This window comes from Macrosteles quadrilineatus, unplaced genomic scaffold (assembly GCF_028750875.1).
Source record: "Macrosteles quadrilineatus isolate MER2022 unplaced genomic scaffold, UCM_ALF_1.0 Scaffold_2__2_contigs__length_208266976, whole genome shotgun sequence".
NCBI classification, from domain to species: Eukaryota; Metazoa; Arthropoda; class Insecta; order Hemiptera; family Cicadellidae; genus Macrosteles; species Macrosteles quadrilineatus.
In genome coordinates this window covers 88,230,031-88,241,874 of record NW_026542595.1, presented here as the reverse complement: position 1 = coordinate 88,241,874, position 11,844 = coordinate 88,230,031, and the positions used below count along the sequence as shown (strand labels likewise).

The window sequence follows — 11,844 nt, the reverse complement described above, 5'->3', positions numbered from 1 at the left end:
TCAACCAAATGTTAATCCCATAATGACACAACTACCGAACCCTCTGAGCTGTGTGTAAGTTTTAGTTCCTCATATAAATTTATCATTATCAAAAAATTACACTCTTCTCACAATGGAGACGTGTTGGTTTTCATGCTTTGAGTTGGAACAGAGAACCCTGGCTGGGATCTAGAGGAAGTCATTAACATTACTTTTGAATGAGACATTACTTTTCCTACAATACATTACACCACCGAGGTGCTTGTTTTAAAGATGAATATGAATGCTAGATTATAATGGAGGACGATCTGTTGTACTATGTGTTACCACTACGGTGCCATTGATAAAACATTGGTATAATGAGCTCTCTCTCTGAAATAAAATGTTAATCTACTTAGTCTAGTACAGAAATGTTCAATGTGGTCTGACCATGACAGGGGAGTTATCCATATACCCATAAAAAAAATTAACAACTTTGACCTTGTCACACCGTACTTCAGGAATTTTACAAAGACCGTAAGTTTGGTTTTTTTTTTTTTTTAACACAAAACTATTACTGTATCGGAAAACATTTTTGCTGCTACGGTAACTGAGTTTATTGCCAAGCTCAAGACACTCTAAATCTCTGCTGTGTGTGTGTAACTGCAGTGGCGGTTCTATATAAGGGGGGCTATATAGGGTAAAGCACCCCCCCTCCCATTGGACCCTGGTAGTATAAACTCAAACATAAATTTTGTTATAAAAACGTACCGGAGATTTTTGAACATAGTTCTAGACCTTAAAAATGGCTTTAAAAATAGCTCATTTTCAGGGGGAGGACCCCCCCTCCGGATCCCCTCCTGGTGAGGTACACCATGGTAGCCTCCACCCCACCCCTCTTGACAAGGCCGGTGTGTGTAAGCAAAGTTGTGTCATCCATCAGCATAAAGGCATACATTACATTTGAGACTGGATGGAAGGTCAATCATTAAATGATTGATTAAGAAGAACAGATGGCCCAAGACTGAGCCTTGTGGTACCCCACAGTTGCGGACCACAGACCCCGCTATAATCCAACTGTCTTTGGTTGCTAAGATATGTCGTCTTCAGCAGTTTTAAAGCATTAATTTGGACACCATAAATCTCCAACTTGGAGCAGGACATAATGGTCGACAAAGGACACAGTCAAACACCTTGCTGAAGTCAATGAATGTCTCCCAGGCATATTCTTTTTTTTAAGGGTGTTTAATATGTCATGAACCATGGAACATTGCGTCCATAGTGGACTGTCAACTTCTAAGACCAAATTGATGTTTGTCAAAAGATGAGTGTACGTGAACCAATTGTAACATTGACTATGTATACTGCATAAGTCATAAGTCTTTATTGCCATTAAATACAACAAGTACAATAGGCTCGTCATTTAAATAAAAAAACATGCAAAATCAAATCCATCAACAAACAATTCAAATAAATAAGCTCTAGTCAAAAAACAAAACAAGAAAACATGCACAAACCATGCAGGTGTACCTGAAAGTGACTCAAATGGTTACCACCAGATTGCTTTTGTCGCAGTTGAAAAATTCGGATATGTGGTAAAAAGGATTTAGAGTGAGCCAATTTTTTACAAAAGTGGAGAATTTTTGTGTGTGTAAATTTCTTGTACATTGGGGCAATTTGTTGAAAAGTTTAATGCCTGAAACAGGAAAAGAACACATGATTTTTGAAGCCTATTTCTAGGTACAAAGATATCAAACTTATTCCTAGTATCATAACTATGTACATCGCTATTTACATGAAGAGAGTCTTGTCTGGCTTTTATTGCCACAAGACACTGAAAAATGTACTCATTTACAATTGTCAAAATTTCATTTTCAACAAACAAAGGTCTGCAATGGTCAAGGCACCCAGCATTTGAAATTACTCTAACAGCTCTCTTTTGAATTAAAAGAATTCTCTGAGTACCAGTGGCATGGTCCCACAGCCTGGTTCCATAGGCTAAAATAGACTGAAAAAAGCATGGTAGGCCTGCCTAACTGTTGGCCTTGGAAGCTCAGACATTAGCTTTATCAGCAGGAACAACACTCTGCTAAGTCTCTTACACAGGACATCTATGTGACCTTTCCAAGACAGCTTGGGATCCAGTACAAAACCTAACAGTTTTACAGACAAACTTTCAGGTACATTAGGCAAAAGGCTGAAAGTTATTTCCTGGGTTTTCAAATCATTAAGAACTAATTTGTTTAAAATGAACCATTGCTGAGCCAAGGCCAAAGAGTCATGCACTGCTGACTGAGCCAGGAACCAGTCTTTATCAGACGAAAATAAAGTTGTGTCGTCTGCAAATAGAATAATGTGACTATTAACATGGTAATGCAAATCATTAATGGCAATCAAAAATAATAGGGGTCCCAAGATAGAGCCTTGGGGAACTCCATGGAGCACATCACCTTTCTCAGAAAAAGTCCCATTCCAACTAACAACTTGTTTCCTATTTGACAGGTAAGAGGAAACCACTTTGAGGGAAACATCTCCTAGACCATAGAATTTAAGTTTTACCAGAAGGGCATTGTGAGGAATGCAGTCAAAAGCACGTGACAAGTCGCAAAGAATTGCATGTGTTCGACTTTTTGGACTCAAAAGACTTGATAATTTCACTCACCAAGGACTCTACAGCTAATATTGTCGATTTGGCTTTCCTAAAGCCAAACTGTGAGGGAACTAGGAGATTGTTCTCCTCAAAGTAGGAATACATTTGAGAGAACATTACAGATTCCATAACTTTGGCAAAAACAGGTATGATAGACACAGGTCTGTAACTAGACAAACTTTCACGGGGACCTTTTTTATAAATTGGGACTGTTTTAACTACTTTTAGGGCATCTGGGAAACAACCAGTTGCAAGACAGTTGTTTATCAGAATTTTGAGCTCAGGTGCAACTGTGTGTATAACTTGCTTATATGTATAACTTGCAAATATACATCCAATTTAAATATGCATAGTTGACTTTATAAAAGTTAAGTATTGAATTAGCCTAATATACTCCTTCTAATCGATATTGCAACCAGGCAACTGCATTGTACTTGTACACCTAGTATCATGCTATTGCGTTATGGTTGTATGCTTCTTAAACAAGTTTTTAGCCCTTCTAAACCTCGTAGTACCATGGATAAAACATAGTCCCCTAGGGGCTATGTTTTAGCTATGGTAGTACTTAGTAGACATAGTCACGGCCACCTTTAACTCCAGGCTGTGGCCTGGTAGAATTTGCAAGGTCGCAAATAGCCTACTATACTGTAGTTCATGTCCTGTGACACTGGTGGCTAGTGTTGAAAATATTTGGTTTCTATTATTTTCGAGTTAATTTCATAATATGTGCTATACTGTTTTAGTTATATCTAGAGAATGGATTATGTTTTATGATTATATCGTTTTATTTGGTTAAAAGGAGTTTAAATGAGTCAAATAACAAGAAACAAATTTAAAATAAAACACGACCTCTACAGTGCACCGGACAGAACTAACGATAAAATTTGCTTCAGCTGTTCCATGTTGATGGGTAATCTACCAAGGGAGTATGTTGTGCATTGTTTTATCTTTGCCTCGTTATATTGTTAAATTTACATATTAAATTTATTACGTCCCTTTCTGGTTATGTTAGACGATTACAGAGTATTGGTTTAGATTATTTAAAAGGCAGTGGGTATTTTAATTTCCAGACTGGCAAGTCGAAACAAAATCAAGTGTCAAACTGTCACGCACGGGCACTGCTCACTGTAGGAGGCAGTGGCGGTGGGCTATCGACGACGACCTACCAAAACGATCAACCGTTTGTTGTGCACCGCTGGTGAAAACCGTCAAAATCAATGTGTTTATTATTATCCTGTGTTAGCTTAATTTGTGTGAAACTATGAGTGAATTATAGTGTTTTTACCGTTCAGTTTTGAGTGGATAGTGATCAAGATTACTTTGCTGATTCTACGTGACACTATTAAAGGTAATCTAGAATGTTGCTTGCCTGAGTAAATTAATAAAATTGTTCTAGGCCTACTTGCACTGGATGCTCATAAGTTTAAAGAGGTGCATTTAATTTTAAAGAAGCTGAGAATCACAAACTGTTAACAAAACTAATCCTTTGATAATGACTATGAACCAAGTTAAGCATAACTTAGTTAATAGGCTAATGCAAATCTTTCTGAAGAATTAAATTAACTTAGTATTAAGTTAAAGCTAGCCAAGGCTAATGTCATTTTGATATCTTATTTTATAGGTTTTTACCTCCAAATATACTATTATTTTTCACAGCAAATGAATTAATACTACGGAAGTTTAAATGTACAACTTTTTAATACAAGGTACCTAGCAAGGATGGCATTTATAAGAGGAAAGAACAGGAGACTAATGTAGGCCTAACCTAAACTTAGGCCTAGTTTTTTTTATAGGCATGTCAGGGTGGTCGAGCGGCTGCACTTTACTTGACGTCCTACACTCATTCGATTGGTTTTTTCGATTCTTTCATTCGATATATCGTTTGGTTAGTTAGGTTAGGTTAACCTTACCTAACTAACCAAACGATATATCGAATGAAGCAATCGATTAATTGATATATCGATCGATATTTTCATTCGAATGAGTGTAGGAGGACGTCAAGTAAAGTGCAGCCGGTCAAGCTTTAACTTTTGCGAATAAAGGGTTCCGTTAAGTGTTTTGAAGTTAGGTTCCAAGGATTAGGAAGTTAAAGTTTAGGTTAGGGCCTATAATTATTTGAGATGTAGGTTTACAACCTACCTAAAGACTGTTTTACTTAGTACAATTAAATTAGGCCTAACTTAAAACCCTGGCAAGAACACTCCAAAATACAATTTCAAAAATGCTTGTGGGTAGACTTGAACCTTAACTTAGGCTATCTGTTGTCAAAAACAACCGAATGAAAATATTGATCGATATATCGATTCTTTCATTTGATATACCGTAAAACGGGGTGACTTGAGCCCAGTGGGGTGACTTGAGTCCAAAACGCAAGAAAAAGTTTTGAATTTTTGTTTCAGAAAACCTAAATGATTTATCAAAAGGTTTTATATATCAATTTGAAGGTTAGGCCTACCTAATTAGCTTTCACCACAAACGATTCCAATTATTTTAACTGTCCATTTTAATAATTATAAAAAATAATAATGTTAACACGTCCGAATCTGAATTTCATTACGTTGAAAAAAGGTTATCGGCACAATGGGTATTTGCACTTAAATGAAAATAAAACTATTTTTCCCCATTTCATTATTTCCTTGACAATACAAACATGTTGAAGCATGTTTGATTATGTAATGGTTTAAGTCAGTATGACCTGGGTTAACCTTATCATGACCAAGTTTGGCAGATTTTGGGGTGACTTGAGCCCAACGATGTAAAAACTACTGGATTGCGCTCTCAGTAGCACTGCGGGCGCTGTTTTCGGTCTAGTGCCCCCCTCCATCTACTGGCAGTAGCCGACGCAGCCCATACACTCACCATTGTAAAACGCACCTTTTTAAGTTGCTGCTCTGTTTAAATATATAGATATAAAATATTGCTAATGCATGCCAAACACTTTTTACTATTCTAAACTTTATGTCTTCTACTTTTCTTGCAGAAAATATCACATTTTAACTCTTAAAAACCCTACTACATTTGTCCAGTTTTTGCCGCAAATCTATGCTCGACATTAACGTGATAGGCATATTTTTTATGACCTATTTTGTAAGATACATTGTCATTAAACATTGAAAGAAAAAAACTTCGCGTTTACGTCAAACATAACGTTACCACTGCGGCAAAAACTTAGCAAAATTATTCTAAATGTTTATGTACTTTTTTTCGATTAATAAAATATAATTTCAATTACAAATATTGTACTTTCTATTTCTCCTTTGTAATCACTTATTATTTTACCATGTACAATTTGGAACTAGCAATATCAGTTGTCTAAAAACATCTACAAAACGGGTTTAGTGAATTTTAGTTTTAAAGAATTCAGATGGGCTATTTTCCGCAAGAAACAAAACAGACATAAAAGGTTTAACTAGTAAAAAGAGTTTGACAAGCGTTAGCAATATTTTGTCCTTATAAATTTCAACAGAGCAGCAAATAAAAAGTGTGTTTAAAATGGTGAATGTATGGGCTGCGTCGACTTCTGCCAGTAGATGGTGGGGGAAGCTCGACCGCGCGGCCAACACTGAGCCAGCGATCCATGAGTTGTTAATATCGTTGCTTGAGCCCACCTGTGTTTAAGTGGTAACGTTTGTTCAACATGGTAACCAGCCTTCAACATCTACCAGCACTTTAACATCACCACCAGTAAAAAGAAAGAAAAAAGCAGCAGTGAACAAAGATTCAGATACTAGCAGTGAAAGTGAACCAGAGAGTGTATATTCAGAGTATAGTGAGTTCGAAGAAGAAGATTTTGATGATATATTAGAAATGCAAGCACCAGAAAAGGGAAGTAGCAAGAAGATAAAAACTACCTAAATTAAGTAGCAAGAAAAATGAAAGAAAAATTTTTTCCAAGATAAAAGAAAAATGTGAAACAAAAACTAGTGCTTATGAAAAAGGCTGCTATGTCTTGGTGATGTATGAAGGCAAGTTTTTCCCTGGCATGATAACGGACATAGGTACCGGTACTGGTAATGCAGGGGAAGACTTTAAAATAAGTACAATGACCATGAGTGGTCCTAGTAATTGGAAATGGCCAGAAAAGGTAGATGAGTGCTGGTACAGCAAAGCAGAAGTTAAAGGAAAAATAGCAGCCCCCACACCCATTACCGCCAGAGGATCTTTTGCCGTTCCAGAAGTGGAAAAGTGGCGGTTAATGGACAAAGACATAAAGTAGAACAAGTGCTTTTACTAGTGTAAATAGTGTGTAGATAAAAAACAATTTGTTATTTTTACATTTAGTTAGTCTATTAATGACTGTCAAAATGTCTATTGTGAAGTTTTCTATATCGGAGTGACGAATCGGTTCGGATTAACTAGAACGAGATATTGGCAACATTTCATTTACAGAAAAAATTACTTTTTTATATTTTCAAAAATTGTTGGTGGACTTTTTCTGATTAATCATATTCAGATCTTCAATATTTGGTAAGTAAAATTTGTTTAAATGTTTCTGTAAGTTTTTTATAAATTTATTACAGTTTCGACGAAAACTTTGTGTTTTGTTTTACACTTACCGTCAATTAACCTAAAAAAACTGGAATTTTTAATCTAAAAAAATACCAAAATAGTGAGCTATATATGTGGGTTCAAGTCACCTCATGGGTTCAGTGCAGTGGGTCTAGTGCATTAGAATAGCATTGAAATATATCAGCTGGGTTCAAGTCACCCCGACCAACAAGGTGACTTGAGCCCACCCATATTTTTTTTTTTTTTTTAATAGTTACACTAACTTTAAAAAAATCTTATTCCACACATTTGTAGAATAGACCAAGACTAAGTTTACTGTAAAAGATTTATAAAAAAATACTTAATGGGTTTACTTTAATGAACAAGCAAAGTTCAAAAGTGGGCTCAAGTCACCCCGTTTTACGGTAGGCCTATCGTTTGGTTTAGTTACTTATTCTTAGGTTAACCTTACCTAACTAATCAAATGATATATCAAATGAAATAATCGATATATCGAATAATTTTTCATTCGGTTGTTTTTCACAACAGATAAGGAAGTGAACCATGCTTGCTTGTGTTAAATTGGTTGTTATGTTAGAACTCAGCACAATTTTACTACATAAGTTAATTCCATTTTAGCAAATTTCCTATGAGGATTAACTTAAGTTATAAGGAACTTCTTATATTGTGATTCCACTTGTAAATGTCATTAGTCTAAAAATACAGGGGAAACAGTAAAATTACAGTGGAACCTTGATAAGAAGACCCTCGATAACAAGTCACCCTTGATAACAAGTGTCATTTTCAAATCCCCTCAAAAATTATTTTACCCCTAATCACATTTTTTTACAATCCCCACGAGAGTCTTGTTATAAAGGTTCTACTGTACCTTAAGTTTATTATTCAAACATTGTACATTTTAACAGCTATATCCTCAGTAATATTTATTTATTGACGGACAAATCATTACTTACAGAATAGGCTACAATTTTTGTGATACAACTATTGAGTTGATAAGTGATGACTAATAACAAAAGTGCAAACAGTAATAACAATAACAATAAATAATAACAATAACAAAGGGAATAACAATGAAGTAACAATTAGGACGAAGATGACATTAAAGAGCAACAAGGACAACAAAACATAAAAAGGATTTAACAAATTTAAGAAGAGATTAGACTTGTTTTAAAAGCAGATGCGCCATCTTCACTGACCAAATGGAAGGGAGCTGATCAATCTTCTGAAACCAGAGGTGCCACTGTTGAAGAAATCGATATCAGGCGGCAGAGAGTTTCCCAGGGCTTGTATGCGAACGATGGCGCTGTGCTGTTCGTAGAGCGTAGCATGGTGGGACCTAGCAAACAGCTCCCTCGATCTGGTACCCCCTCCAGGGACGTGGAAACTAATCCGCTCAAGCAACTCCGGGTGAGAGTATCTCTCCGTTGATCAGTCTATGTAGGAACATCAGATCAAATATTTTCCTTCTAGACACCAGCGTAGGAAGATTCAAGCCAGCTGCCAAGGCGTACACTGGAACATCTGCGTAGCGGTATCCAAGGCGAAGACCCACAAGGTGGATAAACCGAGTTTGTATTGACTGGAGTCTTTCCTGAAGATAGTGTTGGCAGGGAGACCACACTACTGAGCAGTATTCTAAGTGTGATCTGACAAGGTGACAATAGAGGGTTTTCAGTGCCAATGGTGACAAAAAGGTTCGTGAATATCGGGTAATGAGACCCAAGTTCTTATTTGCTTTTGCGCTTATATAGAGTACGTGTTTTTCTGGACTCAAGGAAGCAGTGCACATAACACCCAAGACCTTAATCTCGAAGACTCTGTCGAGGTTGCATCCATTCATGTAGAATGGCTCAAATGTAGAAAACAGGAGCCAAAGTCCGGTGAAAAGTCATGATGACACATTTTGAAGTGTTCAGAGCCATAGAGTTCTCAGCACACCATCTCTCCACAGCAGAAAGACTATCCTGGAGTTCATAGAAGTCATCAATAGATTTGATGGCTGAATACAGCTTGATGTCGTCGGCGAACAAGAGGTGCTTGACATGAATGACTCTGGAGATGTCGTTAATAAAGATATTGAAGAGTACTGGGCCGAGATGTGAGCCCTGGGGGACGCCAGACGTAGCAGAGATCGATCTTGAGGTACAGAAGGCATACTTCACCATCAGTTTCCGGCCACAGAGGTAAGACGAAAACCAGTCCAACAATGGGCCGTGGATCTCGTGAGACGACAGTTTAGCAAGAAGGTGAGGGTGGCTGACCCTGTCAAAGGCCTTGGAGAAGTCTAGGAATATGGTGTCGACCTGCTTTCGACTGGTGAACGAGGATATGATGTCGGAGTGAAACTTGATCAAGTTAGTCATAGAAGATCTTCCCGGTGAGAAGCCATGCTGAGAAATAGAGTAGGAAGACTCTTGAGAATCAGCTTTTCGAAGACCTTTGAAATAGCAGACTGGATAGCAATCGGCCTATAGTTGTTCACATCAGAGATCGAGCCGGATTTATGTATTGGTACAACATAACTGATCTTCAGTGCCTCTGGAAACACACCACTCCGTACGGACAAGTTAAAGAGTTCCTGGAGAGGACGAGCCAAAAGATAGTGGCAGTACTGGAGAATTATTGGAGGAATCGAGTCTGGCCCACAACCGTTTTTTGTATCAAGGCTCAGAAGAGTCTTCATCACTTCTTCCTCTGTAAAGGAGCAGGATGACATGAGACTGCATGAGTCATGGTACCCAGGTTGAGAGGGTTGATGTTGGGGAACAGAAAAAAATGGAGGAAAAGAAATCTGCAAACAATTCACATTTCTCCACATCGTCTGTTACACTTATACAATTATAAGTTAACATCGAGGGGGTAGTTCGATTTTTCCTAATGGAGTTGACAAAGTCCCAGAACTTTTTAGGATTTCAAATTCAAATTCAAACTAGTGTACCTGTTGCTCGAATTCGAGCAATTGCGAAGCATTACAGGCGACTCAAAGATACAAATACTCACGATCTACACAACAGTTAGATATAATCAAAATCTTTTGTAAATATCTTATCTTTTTCAAAAAGCTAATCTTGTTTTTTTTGTGTTTCTACAAATTTTTCCCTCTCATAGCCGCATTAGGTTGTTTATAATAACGATTATAAATGAAAAAAAAACATTATTTATATTTCTCCTACTTGGTTGTGTTCTATGACTTTTTCTATGTTTCCCTTGTTTGCAAATCGGTTATTTCAATGATTGCTCAAGAAATGTAGCATATTGTTAATTCAGTTTTATTTTTAGCCTATATCAAATTGTCCAGGATTTCTTGCTTTTTTTCATTGTAATAATTTCACCAACCCAAGTTTCGTCTACAGATGCAATACGCCAAAGAATATCACCTACGTACAATCTCCAAGAAGTGGTAAAAAAGACAGAAACCAAGCCATACAATAGATATAAGCATTAGTTACTGTGATATTAGGATTTTCCACTGATTTGGTAATAGAACATTATATTGCAAAACATGACACGATGCACAATAAAATCAATTTTAAAATCAGAAAACCCCATTGCAAATACTGTACTTCATTTTGAAAAATTCAATAAATCACAATTTAAATATTAACAGCTGTTTCATTAAAAAAAGTAGTGTAGAATTATGCATATGGTCGTAATGTAAACAAATCTGAAGAGGCAACTTAAGAGGCAACTTTAAAGGCTTCTGGGGCAGAGCCCCAAGGAAATTTACCTTGTTCCTCTTTTGATGGCTCATCTATAGACCAAGACCTTTCTTTAGAGACCCCTACCAAGTTTCTACGCCCAGCCGTTCTCTCAAATTAGCTGGGACAAAAACCCAGTTTTTCCTCCATAAGAATAACATGGGATGGGAATTCAAAGGCCACTGGGGCACAGCCCCAAGGGAATTTACCACGTTTCTCTTTTGATGGCTCATCTACAGACCAAGACCTTTCTTTAGACACCCCTACCGAGTTTCTACGCCCAGCCGTTCTCTCAATTTAGCTATGACAAAGAAAAACAGTTTCAAATTAATATATAGATAGTTTATTGCCATTAAGTATACATGTCATACAATAGGCCAGGTCAATGGAGATAATATACAATTCAAAGTACAATGTACAGAGTCAAGTGTAAATAGATGAACATGCTATACTTAATAAACTAATAATACTGGGTTTTTGTACAAAAGTATTTGAGATGTATTGATAATGATGATAATAATACTGTTTATAGTTAAGCAAACAAGTTGGGTAAGTACATATAACAAAATAATTAAGGCTAAAATTGGCAGTGAGATACAGCTTAAAACTAAATAACAATAAATTTTTAAATAAAGTTGACAGAAATTCATTATTATGAAAGACTATTATATCAAAGTTCATGAAACCATTATTACATACTTTAGAAACAATACCCTACTTAACAATTAGAATTTTACAGAAAATCATCATGTTTGAAAGATAAAAATTCCTCGATAGAGTAGATAACCTTTCTGTTCAAAAAATCGGTCAATACATTTTTCAGTGACTTAATAGGCAAGTTGCGTACATTTTCAGGGAGGGCATTGAAAAGTTTAAGTTGTAAATATTTATAGCTGCGCTGTGTTGAGGCCAGTCTTAATGATGGTAACTCTAAATTATTCCTTAGTCTGGTGTAATGATTGTGAGTTAATGAGCGAGATAAGAATTGTTCAATATTTGTTTTTACAAAAATGATATTCCGCAAAATGT

General features: G+C 36.5%; 1 protein-coding gene across 1 annotated transcript in view; it reads left to right on the top strand.

Annotated features, from left to right (window-relative positions):
• Positions 1-3,718: 3,718 nt before the first annotated feature.
• LOC128986992 (beta-1,4-mannosyltransferase egh) overlaps positions 3,719-11,844 on the top strand; it is a 115,827-nt gene continuing 107,701 nt past the window's right edge. Inside the window, exon 1 of the mRNA XM_054407633.1 lies at positions 3,719-3,956. The gene's annotated coding sequence lies outside the window, so the exon portion shown is untranslated. The remainder of the gene's footprint in view (positions 3,957-11,844) is intronic.